We start from the raw sequence: 14,764 nt of genomic DNA, 5'->3' as shown, positions 1-14,764 counted from the left end.
GCGTTGTGTAAGGAAAGCATGTCTAGAACAAAAGTCCTAAAGAAGAAATTGGATTAACAACATATTTTATTCTGTAATACTCTAGGTAAAATTTAAAAAGTCACATTTTTGGCCTTTCTCAGTTTATCAGATTGAGCAACACAGATTTTATTACATCCGACCTCTTGGGTCATTAGCATTCCATAATCATTAACATTTCATTACATTTTTTTTTCAGAGCACAAAATGTCCTTAGAAACATACGTGAAATATTTAAGAATCTTGTATAAAATGTACAAAAGAACATGAAAAATATTAATTTTTATGTTTAGAGGGGAGAAAAAAATCTCTTAATGTCTCCTTGGTTTCCAATTAAAATTTTGAACTCTTGGTTAAATGCTTTAGTCAATCTTGCCTAATTGAATGGAATTTGTTGCCTTTCCATCCTCGTCTAGTCTTTCTTGTCTCCTGTTTGCATTCTTGGTTTGCATGGTTGGTTGTGTCTGCAGAGCCAGGAGAATCAGGACACAGGATTTTATTGTATGTGTTTGGGATTATTTGATCTACCACTCCATATTATATTAAGGCAGAGAACACTGGATTTTCTAAATTGTCTGGTAAAATGGGTCAAATTCTCTAAATATTTTTATCACACCCTCCTTTTTCCAGGAGACTAACTCAGGGATTTATTTACTCCACAGGTATGCTGACGGCTTTATTGAGTACACACAATAAGTTATGCACTATACAAACACATTCTCTTTAGATGTTGTCTCTGAGCATCAGGTTCAAAGGCTTTATTTAGCTCTGGCATTAAAAGAAAACAGAAATAACTGTGCTTTTACTGAAACACAATTGCTAAAAAAAAATTGATGTTTTTTTCTTTCAGTCAACATTTTTTGGTGGTGATAATTCTGACCATGCAGTAAGAGAAAGAAGCTTCCTTATTTCACAAAATCATTTTTTATAATACAGATATGTTCATTTTAAGTGAATGTGTGCTTTGAGACTAGAATTAACCAGATGATATTTGAGACAAGGATGAACACCTACGATTTGAGTTAGTGTTTTAGTGTTTCTCAGTGAGGTTCAGTTATGTGAGAGACTAATGTCCAGTAATTTATCCCCAAAGAAAGGCTCTGATTTTCCTCACAATATCATTTCCTAATAACAATGAGTGAGCTATATTTATAAACTGTTCAGGAAACTAACACAAATCCCCATTGGAGCAGAGGGACTAGAATATAGATAATTAGTGCTTTCTGGCGGTGATTTGGGTTAAAGTGAGATGCTAATTCTCTTTTCAAATCTTATACATTTTCTGATTATCTCCTTGTTCCCCTGAGACGAGAAGGAAGGTCTAGTTATGAGAAGACTATTCATCTTTCCCTTTTACCTTTGACTGGTTAAAAAAAAGAGTGTTCGCAGCTCTCCTCGGAACCAAACTGGCTTACTTTGGCTTCCGTGTTTATTTGCTCTTTTTCTCCCCAGCTTTGCCTTCTTTGTGCCTGTTTTTCCCTTTCCGCCTCTTCTGAGTCATGTGTTGACATAACTCGGTGCGAAGCCTAGGGTTTGAAAAGACTTGGACACTGAGTCCAGGTACACAGAGATTTTTGTCTGATAACATCACAAACACTCCTCCTGCAGACTTCCTACGCTTGAGACATAATATTTTCAAACACCAATTTGCCAGGCAGCTTGGCTGTGAATACGCCACCAGCCTGCCAGTGGTTTGTCAGGGCTGGGATGCCTCTCTCGATTCCTCTGGCTCTTGGGCTTAATTCTCGCTTTAGCCACGCTAATAAATATAGCTTCTTTTTGAAGTGGAGAGTCTGGGAGATTTCTCTCCACCAGGCTGTGAAGAGAATTTTTTTAAAAAATGGACTGCTTTAGTCCAAACTTTATTTTTGATGAAATGCAACTCACAACTCATCTGAGAAACAAAAGCTTCTCAAATTGTTGAAAGTTTGAGTGTGAGGTGCTGTGACATCTTCTTGATCACTTGATAACTTTATTTCCCGTGTTTTCTAATGCTTCACATGGTGTACCTAATACGATCATTCCCATTTGATGTTTTCAAATGTGAACAATGATGACTTTCTATCCTTAATTAAATCTCTTCTCCTCTACCCCTCCTTCACATGTTTACTGATTCCTTTCTGCTCCATTCAATTGATGTATGTAGATACTAGATACAGTGAATGAGAGGGAAGGAAACAGAACAGGGAAAATAAGGAGATAGGAAGGGAAAAATAAGATGAACAAGTAGAAAGGACAATTAAAAGGAGGTGAACATTAGAGCAACGGGTAGAACATTGACAAGGGAAATGGAATAAGGTTCCTGCTTTAAAATATGAGAAATTTCACTACGTATAGACAATTTGGCTTCTTTCATGAAACAAAACAAATAAAACTGATAAGTTTTCCTAAAGAAACTATCTGCATTTTTAAGACTGGCAAAAGATATGTGAATAAGGAAGAACTAATGAGTCTCTCTCTCTCTGTCTCACACACACACACAGATATACATGGGTGGGATTTGGTAATCAACATTTAACCATGTAAGAAGAAGCAGTTCCAGAGATAATGATTCTGAGTCAGCAGAAAGCCTCTGTCTTTGATTTAGACCAGACGTTGTCTGCTTTTTGGCTTTAGATGTGTCTCAACGTCCCTTTTAGGTGTGGTCTCCTGAAACCAAGAGCTTAAGGCAAAAACAGACATGATTTCTCCCTTCTGATGTTCATGCTACTTTAGCACCAAAATATACCAACATCTATGGTCTATGGTGGTAGACCCTTCATGATCACTTAACTTTAAATAGATAAATAAATAGATGGTACTTTCTTTTACTCAGCACTGGTTAGATTTTTACAAGAAAGTGCTCTCCAGTTTGGGGGTCCACATCTTAAGAGAGCTCTGAAATTTGGAGAAGATCCAAAAGAGACTGTGAACGTTGATGAGAGGGTTGGAAAATGGAACTTATAAGAAAGAGTTAAAGACATTGGACTTGCTTATCTTGGAGAAGAGAACAGAGGTGACCTAATAACAGTCTTGCAGTGTTTGAAGGTATATAATATACATAATGCTTACCAGCTGTTTCCTTTCTCAATCAAAGAGAAATAGAGGCCAAGTTCTCACACTGCATAGATCAAATATGGGGAAATGTGTCTTGGTGGTAGTGGAGGCAGTGTTAAAAAGATAAACCGGTAACTATTGAATTTGTAAAAACTTTTCTGGAGTTATTTAAATATAGAATGTTTTTTCAGGTCTCATATTTTCTGGGAACTGGAAGATAAAATTTATGGTTCTTAAGGGTGCAACTTGATTTATAAGTCTGTAATAACAGAAAATTATTTTAAGGGAATAAGTATAGATAATAGCCAAGAATCATAGAATCTATGATCTACTTTCCACGGAATAAGTGAAATCAAGACAGGACACATGATTTCCATAAGCACTTTAGATATAAACTTTTTAGAATGATGCTCTGCTTTCTCAGAAAAGTACTGCTTCTTCTTGACATAAGAAAAGGGAAAATCAAGAGAGAACAGAGATGGAAAAAACATACAATAGATGCTAAAATTATGTAGACACTAAGAACCTCAGTTAGAATTATACCGGCACAAAAAAGAATCCCAAATCTTTTTCTTTTCCTTTTTTCTATTTTCTTCCAACTGGCTAAGTGAATTCTTCTAGTTCATCACAAGTAGGGCTGCTTCTATGCAAAAATCTCTGTGTGAACCAATTGACTTAAACATTCCTCCTCTTCCCAGCCCATAAGGTAGGCTGATCAATTCAATAATAGTAATAAAAAAATGTCTACCTGCTCTCTAGTAGCTGGTCATACTGATTATTTGATTGCTTCAAGGAAGAAATAATACTCATCCAATTCTTTGACAAATTTCTACTTTTTGTTGTCCTAATCTCATAGAAACTTAGCCTCACTGTGCATCTGTTTTTTAAACTCTGCTTAATAGGATGCATCACATGATTTAGATGGAATATCAATTTTCACATAATGCTAGCAAAAGCGAGATTAATTACTACACATTTAAAATAGTAGTATACTTGTTCATGATGCAACACTATATTTTCATGTTCTTGTAGTTTTTATCATACAAATTTGCTGTCTTCTGTTTTCTCCAGTTCTACTCTCATCACTAGGAGTATTTCTGTATGCTAAACAGAACGAAAAATGTTCACATAATTCTCTGTGAGTAGCAAAGAGAGCTTTGCTTTTCAAACAAAGGCAGAAAACAAATCGTCTGCCATGAAAATATAGTATTAATATTCTCCAGTGAAAATAGACCAATACCAAAGGCTTCCAATTAAATCATAAGAGGAAAAGTTTAGATTTTTGTCTTTTACATGTCGTTCTAGGAGAAGAAATACAGAGTATTTGTTTAATATAGTAGTGGCTTTGCTTAACGGGTCCTTTTGAAAGTTATTTAATCTGGGGGAGTAAAAAAAATGTTTTTAAACTTTGTTATGGACATTTTCAACCATTCAGAAAAGCAGATAGGATGTTATAAAGAGCCCCATGTATCCATCATTTCCCATTCAACAATTATCAATGGTCTACATTCCTGTTTCCTCTACCGTCCCCCCCTCCCTCCTTTTTTTAAATCTTTAACGGCATTTAAAGGTACTTAAACTTCCTTTGGGAATCAGTGATATTTTTGTCAGTATCTAAAATAAAAGTATCTTTATTAGTCAATATACCCAGACTTTTATACTGATTAACATTTTGTTTCAGAATTCAAGATGTATTAGTTTCCTATTGCTGCTGTAACAAGTGACCACAAACTTAGTAGCTTAAAACAACACAAATTTATTATCTTACAGCTCTGGAGGTCAGAAGTCTGAAATGAATCTCACTGGGCTAAGAATAAGGCTATGTTACCTCCTGGAGGCTCTGAGGATAGTCTGTTTTCTTTCCTTTTCCAGCTTTTAGAGGCTGCTCACATTCCTTGGCTCACGGCTTCTTTCCTTCTCAGCAATTGTCAATCAAGTCTTTTCACATCAAATAACTCTGAGATTCCCTCTTCTGTCTTTCTTCTTCACTTATGAGGACCCTTGTGATTATGTTGGACCCACCTGGATAATCTTCTCATCTCAAGGTCAGCTGATTAACAACCTTAATTCCTCTTTGCCGTGGAATCTAACATATTCACTGGTTCCAGCCATTAGGACATCAGCATCTTTGGGGACCTTTATTCTGCCTTCCACTCTGGGCACATCTTACATTGATTCACAAATACATATTCAAGTCTTTCAGGGTAAATATATAACGTAGATCTAACAGTCATAGGGAAAGAATAAAGAGGCATTTTGCCAAATCCAATGGGTGGGATCTATTGTTAATAGACTATTTATTGTCTGTGGGCTAATTATTTAACTCACTGTTGAATCTGAATAAACCCAGTAGTAATTATTATCTCAGTTTGGAGAGTAAAGTTAAACAAAAACAGCAATAACAAAAACAACCATTTGGTAGACAACAGATCAATTGCAGACAGACGAGTTTACAGACAGATTTGGCCTTCCAACTTGGAATTTTAACATTACAATCTATAAATTTATTATCCCAGAGTATTTCCACAACTCTGTTGCCTAGGATACCTCAACCATCTGAAATGGTAGGTACTTTCTGGATTCTCAATTTTGTCTCCTACGCACTGCCCCAGGCCTCCATGCCATATGCCCAAACTCTCATTTTCCTTCCCTTTTGTTCCTTAACATTATGCTCAGTGGGGAGGCCTCTTAGATTTGTCTTCCAGTTGAGAGAGATGGTGTGATTCACCGTTGCCACCAGCAGTAAAGTTGTAGCCAGAAAGACTACAGATGTGGAGCAGATGTGTATAATGATCATTTAAAAAATTCTGTGTAGAGCTCTAATAAAAAAGTGACTCTGATAAATGTTTATATGTTTGGTGCTAATGTTATTTAAACAAAATCATCAACTTATTGTGTTTTACAATCTACCTTATATGTTTCACTAAAAGCAATTTATTACTACATTTTTTTCTCTTGAGCTTGGGAGAATGACAGCTTTGCTCTCCCTCCAGATTTGGAATGCATTGGTTTACTTCTTTCTTTTTCTGCTGTAGATAAAGCTGCTCCAGTAGGAAGCGGAAATACCTTCCTTGAAAGACGCATTTCCTGTGGAGACAGCATGAGCATTAGAATGAGATGAAATCCCAGCTCAGCCACTCGAGCTAGTTAATATCTCTAAGCCTTTTTTTCTCATACACGAAATGGGGCTAACGACATAATCATAAGATGGCTGTGAGGAAAGCTGGGATAACGTACAGGAAGCAGATAATGCAGTACCTGGTGCATCAAAGATCTATCTTCTTCACCTTCCTCTGGAGGAGGAGGCCAAGCTACTAGAAAAATACTTTTAGGGCCATATCAACTTGTTTTTAAATAAAATTAGTTTTCTATTTGTGGGTATCATGCGAAAATGCCTGGATAGACTTTCACAAAATTTGTAGGGTATTGTTTAGAAAGGTCTGATTTAAAACCTAGGTTATGTGGCATATCATAAAAGTCACTGTAGAGAGTCTTGGAGCACCTCAAATAAATAGGCAGTCATCATCCAAGAGGTGAAAGTAGGATTCAATGAGGGCTCTGAATAAATATCACTTAGGAGAGACCTGTCCTATTTAGTCATATGCTATAGATGGAAAACAATGAAAAGTTGATTTCAAATGGGTCCCCCATGGGGAAAGTCGAAAGGGAAGGTGTTCTGCCTACAGAAAGCAGATGTGATTTGTGACCCAACTGCTGTTCACATGGGCAACTCTTTTGTGGGTTTCTCTGGACAGAAGTACAGCACGAACCTTCTTTTTTATAAATGATGGTTTATGAAGGACCGAGTCTTTCAAACAACCCGGGATAGCCAGACTGTGATGTGCATTCTTTCTTCAATTTCCCCACTATCCATAAGTCACAACATCTGTGGCTATGGGCCATTGGGCCATTCCTCTGCATGTGGGAAGAAATGTTGTCTTCTGGGGTAAGAGGAGATGCAGAAACAGAAACTATCCAAGAAAAATCTGCTGACTCAACCAGAAGACTGAGCAGAAACATTTTCTGATAGGGTAAAGGATAATAACTGGGTAAGAATTATGCAAGCAGTTAAATAGTTGTTTCCAAGGCTAGGAAAACACAGACATTTTATGTGTTGGAGAGAATGGGAGTTTCAGATTTATGAACGTAGATTTGAGGGTTTAGGGTTATTTGTATTTGTGGTAAAGAGCTCTTTGTTTACTGCCTGAAGATTTAGTAAGTCAATTTGTTTTCTGTCTTCTGTCTCATCCACAGACAATATCTTCTTAAATAGGATTCTAAATTGCATGCATAAAGTTAAGCAAAGGTGGAGTACGAAAATGATCTCATTGAAATAGATCTTGGGATAGCCTTAATTCACAGGAACATTAGGAAATTTCCACAGTGCCTCAGCAACTGAGGAGATTAATGTTTAAGGCAAGATTTTACGCTATGCAAACCTCTGTGACTGGAATAAATATTTTGTACTTAAGACAAGTCCAGGAGAAGACCACCTCCCAACTCAGGTTTGTGTTGAGCGACAGAAAAAGAAAATGGCTTAAGGGAACCGAATAAATAGTGAATATTACAAAGACATCCTCATGTATAATAAAAATTTAGAAACAGACAATGGTTCTGCATTTGACTTTGCTTTCCATAAAATACAAAACAAGGAAGAATGGGAGGCCTCTGTTTTAGAAGTGTAGGCTGGCTACAATTTGGTGGATAAGACAATTTCACAAGCAAAGTTTTGAAAGAATATCACGAGAGGAAATTGCAATAGTCAAAGAGGAAGTGATTAAAACGTTTCACAAGAAATTCGGAAGAACCAGGGTGAAAAATACAGTCACAATCTGGCAGCTTTCAGGAATAAGCGGGAAGGAGGCAGAAGGATAAAGCAATGAGGAGACCCAAGGGTCCATATCCTTGGCTCCTCTCGGACAGCTGCTGAGTCAGCAAACCTTCCTTCTGATTGAGGAAGAGCTTGGGATAAGGGTTTAAAGGGGAGGCATCTGTGTCAAAATGTTTTTGATTTCTGATGCCTACAGTTGGATTTTTGATGTCGCTCAAGGCTGAGAGGATTCAGATAAAAAGCAAAAAGCAGCAATGACTAGTTCACCTCTTATTTTAACCCTGTTATGAAAATAAAATCTTATATTTGTTAGTATTTTAAACTCATGAAAACCTTTTTTGTGAGGAAGATCAGCCCTGAGCTAACATCCATGCCAACCCTCCTCTTTTTGCTGAGAAAGACCAGCTCTGAGCTAGCATCTATTGCCAACCCTCCTCATTTTTTCCCCCAAAGCCCCAGTAGGTAGTTGTATGTCATAGTTGTGCATCCTTCTAGTTGCTGTATGTGGGACGCGGCCTCAGCATGGCTGGACAAGCGGTGCGTCGGTGCGCGCCCCGGATCCGAACCTGGGCCACCAGTAGCGGAGCGCACACACTTAACCGCTAAGCCACAGGGCAGGCCCACATCAAAACCTTTCACAATTATTATATCCTTAATTCCTACATGTCACACTCAAACAGATTGTGAATGTGATAAAAAGTGAGATGAGAGAGAGAATAAATATTCTTGGCTGTGGTTCTGTGGAAATCAAGGCAGAATGTTGTTCACCTACCACGGAGCATTCGAGGCTGAGCCGGGTGGGCAGAGTCAAAAGAGAAGTTGGGCTGGGCAAAGTCCTTCTTGAGACTAGTGACCATTTGTTGCCTACTCATAGACTATCTGCTGATTAACATACGTTATCTCTTTGATCCTAGAGTGAGGCAGTGTAACTCCCCTTGTGGTGGAGGAAAACTAAGACTCTGAGACATGAAGTAACTTTCCTTATAGCCAGTAGTGGTGAAGCTTGAATTCATGTTTGCTTCTGTCTGATTCAAAATCCATGTTTTCCAACTGTGTACCCTACCCACACTGCATTTTCCTCATTCTTGGAGTGGTGTGCATTATTGAATGTTTACTTCATGCAAATCAAGTGTGAGACAAAAATGCATTATTCAGTTTTATTTTTAGCTTATCTATCGTTTTACATTACTTATATCACTGCTCCCTTCCAATTGCAAAAATAATAGAGTTTAGTATAAATCATAGCTGAATATATTTTGCTATGTTGGATCCGTTCTGCAGTTCTGTTAGTGTATCAGCATAGTGCCTTTCCACAGAGTTTGAAGGAGGTGAGCAGGACTGGGGAAAATCCAGGTGCAAGAATCCCCCACCTCTTCTTTAGTTACTCTCAAAAATCATTTGCTCATGCCTTGTAGTAAATGTTAAAGTACACCTTTTCAGCTGATTCCTGGGTATCATATTAAATTGGAAGAATTCTATGATAGAGCAAGCTTTGAAAAATCAGAAACGCCGAATATATTAAAAATGAAAGAATAAAACCTGCAGAGGCTGTGATGGACCTGTTCACTGGATGGGATTTAGCCTCGTGTTTCCAGCCGGGGCAGATTTTTCTGAATGGAGACTGCTTTCTACATACTCAGATTTGATCACTTTGGTGTCAGGGTCCATGTGATTTAAACCCAGTGGTCATTTCTCAGCCTTTTCATAAGATAAGTCAAAGTCCTCAAATTCATTGTGTGAATGGCATAAAGTTTTTGTTTTAGGCAATTAAACACTTTACTGGAAAGACTATGGAGACTAATGGAAGAGGGAAAATCTCCATTACATATTTTTTCCCTTTTTGATTAATTTTCCATCAGAGTGCTTAAAAAACATTTTGCTATATCATGAGAAATTAGGACAAAAAGAGGTCAGAGGTCATCTGGTAATCTTTATACTCTACTGAAATGTGCATGACCAGCACTAGAATAAAGAGCAAGAGGTCTATCCTCTATGACTTTATCTGTCTTTTCATCAGCCCCTCTCACCCAACTGTGTTGCCTTCTTGCTCTTCAGAGCCCCACCTTTTGGCTTGGCCACAGGAATGGTATTTCTTTTGGGTAATTGTCCCACACTCCAGAATTTGATCCTTTCCCTTTGTTCTGCCAATTCTTAACTGTCCTGTTTTCTCAAGACCTAGTTAAGTGAGTAATCTGTTAAACTATTTAATCTGTTAAACTAATGTTTAAACCTGTTAATGAGTGATAGGGGCTATCAAGGGATCCTCTTCTAGATGCCACTGGTGGTCTACACATAAATGAATGACTCTCTAGCTAGAAGCCACTAGAAGAGAAAGTTTTTGCTTGGTATATTTTCTTGGCACCATTTAAAATCACAAATTCCTCACGCCCATTATTCTGACTGAATGTAGATTAGAAGAACCATTCACAGCCCAGGAAAAACTAAACAAGCGACAATGAAATTAGGGATAGGGCTAGAGGATGGAGCACACCAAAAAACCTCATTAGCCCCAAATCCAGTCAGCACACGGGAGTGGCTGCTGACGCAGACAGCTAAAAAAGAAAGCAGAGGTTCATAGCTTCCTCAGCCTTTGGGAGTGGAGTCAGATGATCTGACTTCCAAGGTCAATTTATCCATGTGTTCACTCTTTAATTCTTTCATTATTTCACATTTCATGTGCAACTATTATGCAACATATGGTTAAATGCATTAACAGCTCCGTTATTTCCACAGTTGGAAAAGAAGAGACAATTTGCAACAGAGAAAAACAAAATTAGGGATTCTGAAATAAAGACATTCTAAGATGCTTTTTTTGCATGCCGCTGCAAATAATCTTGTATATTTATTTCCCTAAAAATGATATAAAAGAGAAGAAACAAATTTTTAAAAACATATTTTTATAAATATGTACCATTTAAATACCGGCTAAGTGATAGAAGTGCTATCACAGGTTTTAGGGTAATGACAATAATCAGTATTAACAAATCAGTATTAACATTGATCGAGAGCTTACTACATGTCAAGTAACTGTGCTGTGTGCTTTGCATGCATTTTCACATTTAATCCTCAGTAAAAAATCCTATGAGACAAGTTCATTATTGCCTTCTTTTCCCAGATAAGAAAACAGATCTAGAAATGCTAGTCTCACAGCTGTTATTTAGAGCCTGGATTTGAATGCAGGCAGTCTGACTGCAGAGTCTACAGTCTTTTTGCTACTCTACTCCAACTATTTATTTCGAAAAATTTCAAACCATAGAATTTTGAAAAAATAGTACAATGAGCATTCATTTATCCTTTATCTAAATTCACTGAATGTTAATATTTTATATTCTTTCCCTCTCTCTATGTATACAGTCATGTGTTCCTTAACGATGGGGATAACACTCTAAGAAACGCGTTGTCAGGCAATATCGTCATCATGTGAACATCATATAGTGTACTTACACAAACATAGATGGTATAGCCTACTGCACACCTAGACTATATGGTACCAATCTTATGGGACCACCATTATATACGTGGTCCTTTGTTGACTGAAACATAGTTATGCAGCACATGACTGTATATGTATATATACACGTATATATGTGTGTGTGTGTATATACACGTACATACATATATATTACTTGCATGTGTATTTTTGCAGAATCATTTGAAAGTAAGTTGCAGACAAACTGTATCTTTAAAAACAATTGTAGTCTTCTATCTAGGATCAGACATTGCATTTTGTTGCCATATTGCTTTACTTTCTGTAATCCAGAAAAGTCATCCCATCATTTTTTTCTTTTGAGATATTGATATTTTTGAAGAAACTAAGCCTGTTTTCTTGTAGGGTATCATACAATATAAATTTGTCTGGTTGTCTGGTTGATTAGAATTAAGTTAAACATTTTTATCAAGGATATACATAGATGATGAATGCATCCCATTACTTTCCATTAAAAAGCACATAATGTTAACTTGTCTGGTTAACCACAAGATCTCGCTGTTGTAAAGATACCCTTTTATCTCTTTCTTTGGTGTTCAAATTGCACCAAATTTGGATATTGGAAATGCTTCCAAGTCAGCTTCTATGTTCATTTGAAACATACTTTTTAATGTTTGTTTGAGCATTTTCTCGATTTTTTTTCTCAATAATTATTTTGTGTTTTTCCTACCTTGGGCCTGGAATCAGCCATTTCTCCAAGGAGCTTTGGTTCCTTTTAATGAGGAATGATATTAGAAACCAAGCTCTGGGCTCTACTGTATTCATTGATAAAGGACTGTCATTGCTTTTTTTTTTTTGCCCTGGTTAAAAATTTATTTATTTACTTATTTATTTTTATAGTAAAAAACATAAAATTTGCTATCTTAACCATTTTTAAGAGTATAGGTAGGGCTGTCATTGATTTTAGGTCTTTTCAGAAGACCCAGAATATATATGAATATACATAGAAATACAAGTGTGTGTTTGTGCACGCATGCGTGTGTATGTGTATGCATGTGTATATTATTTATATTATTTTACATTATAAGTTCATACTGACATCACAGGGCTTTTCCTCCCTTTCCCCCATTCCATATTTGTAACTTCCTTTTCCCACCATGAGAACTTTGGCTCTCAACAATTTATTAATTCGTTTATTTTATATTATGCACAAAATGTTTGAGCTACCATACTGATACCATTACCAACAAAACCCTACTAACTTCAAGATCTCTGTTTTTAGACTAGGTTTCAGTAAGGATATGTAAGAATTCATCTCACTAAGAGTATATTCTCAGAGTACTGTGTTCAAAAGTTATTTAAATGATAATTTCTGACTTTTTATAATGTTCAGCTGTGTATTTCCTTCTTTTATTTAATTTTATTTTCTGAACTGAAAAATGTTTCCATGGTTCCAAAGTCACTCCCACAGAGTCTGTATTCTTAACCTATATTTTTGTCATTCATTCATTCATAATGAGAACCAGATTTAGTTCTAGGTGTTAAAATACAGCAGTGAGCTGGGAAGCAAGATCTCTGCCTGGTTAGGGAAGATAGACAGGAAACAAACAAGGAAAGAAAGAAGATAATTTCAGAGATTCATAAGTTCTGTGGAGAAAGTCTAAATAAAATAATGAGATAAAGACTAAGGGGCCAGCCCGGTGGCGCAAGCGGTTAAGTGAGCGCGCTCTGCTGCAATGGCCCGGGGTTCACAGGGTCAGATCCCAGGTGTGCACCGACGCACTGCTTGTCAGGTCATGCTGTGGCAGCGTCCCATATAAAGTGGAGGAAGATGGGCATGGATGTTAGCCCAGGGCCAGTCTTCCTCAGCAAAAAGAGGAGGATGTGCAGATGTTAGTTCAGAGCTGGTCTTCCTCACACACACACACAAAAGACTAAGAATAGGGGCAGAAAGAGTTACTTTGGATTGGGAAATCAGACACCCTTTCTGAGGTGGCCTTTGCACTGAGACTCAAGTACAAAGAAGAAAGGAGTCAGGCTTCTAGGCAGACCAAGCAAAAATGCTCTAAGGCAACAACAGTGAATGAAAGACCAGTGGGAGGTGAGAGCAGAGACTGTCCTGATGCTCCAGGGAAGGATTTAAAGGCTGTGGTAAAGAGTTGAGATTTTATTCTGAGAGTCTCAGGAAGCCAGAGGAGTTTTATATGTGGAACAGTATAGGATCTGGCTGATGTTTTTGAAAGATCACTCTAGTTGCTATGTGGAGACTGGATCATAAGTGGGCAAGTGTGGAAGCAGGCAGGCCCACGTTCAACAGCAGGAGGCCCTGACACATGCAGGTGAGAGGATCACGGCTTAGACTGAGGCAGTAACAGAAAAGATGGAGAGAAGCGAGTAGATCCCACATATATTCATTAAAAAGCCTCCTGAAAAAACCCCATTATTTTGGCAATTTAATCGGAATGCTCTAGTTATAATAAAATGAATTTTTCTTTTGTATTAAAATTCACCAGAGATAAAGTTTAAAAATTTTTCTGACTTTGAAACAATCTCTAATTTACAGAAAAATTGCAAATACAGTACAAATAATTTTTTTCCTTGCCCTGCACCATTTGGGAGTAAGTTGGTGCCAGTATTCTCCATCACACCCAAAAACCTTCTCGTGTATTTCCTACAAACAAGAACATTCCCCTATATAACTGCAGTGTAATCATCAAAAGTGGGAAACTAATATTGCTTTATTATGATGCTCTAATTCTCAGACTCCATTCAAGTTTTGCCAATTGTCCCAATAGCATTCTGTATAGAAAATCCAAGTCAGAATCCCATGTTGCATTTAGTTGTCATGACTCCACGGACTATGTCAAATCAGAAGTGTTCTTTGGTCTTTTCTTACTTTCATGACCTAGACACTTTTTTCCTCAGCCTTATTGATGTATAATTGACATACAACATTGTGTAAGTATAAGGCGTGCAAAGTGATGACTTGATACATGTATATATTGTGAAATAATTACCACAATCAAGGACAAGAAAAGAAAACTATGAGCCTGTATCTCTGATGAATATAGAGATCGCTTCTCGGCCTTTTGGCTAAGATCAAGTGTAGTATCTGATGAATATAGATGCAAAAATTCTCAACAAAATACTAGCAAACTGAATTCAACAGCATTAAAAAGATCATATACCACAATGAAGAGGGATTTATCCCCAGAATGCAAGGAGAGTTCAACATACACAAAGCAATAGGTGTAATACACTACATTAATAGAATGAAAGATAAAAATCATATGATCATCTCAATAGATGCAGAAAAAGCATTTGACAAAATATAACATTCTTTCATGATAAAAACTCTCAACAAATTGGGTATAGAAGGAACATACCTCAACATAATAAAGGCCATATGTAACAAGCCCACAGCCAACATCATTCTCAATGGTGAAAGATGG

At 37.1% G+C, this 14,764-nt stretch overlaps 1 pseudogene; it reads left to right on the top strand.

The window, feature by feature from the left end:
* The first annotated feature begins 14,385 nt into the window (after nt 1–14,385).
* Nucleotides 14,386–14,478, top strand: LOC147912320 (U2 spliceosomal RNA; annotated as a pseudogene).
* Nucleotides 14,479–14,764: the final 286 nt, after the last annotated feature.

Source organism: Ceratotherium simum, chromosome 37 (assembly GCF_057802395.1).
Source record: "Ceratotherium simum simum isolate JZ-2026a chromosome 37, ASM5780239v1, whole genome shotgun sequence".
Classification (NCBI taxonomy): domain Eukaryota; kingdom Metazoa; phylum Chordata; class Mammalia; order Perissodactyla; family Rhinocerotidae; genus Ceratotherium; species Ceratotherium simum.
The sequence above is the reverse complement of the archived record's forward strand: the minus strand, read 5'-3'. Positions and strand labels throughout refer to the sequence as shown.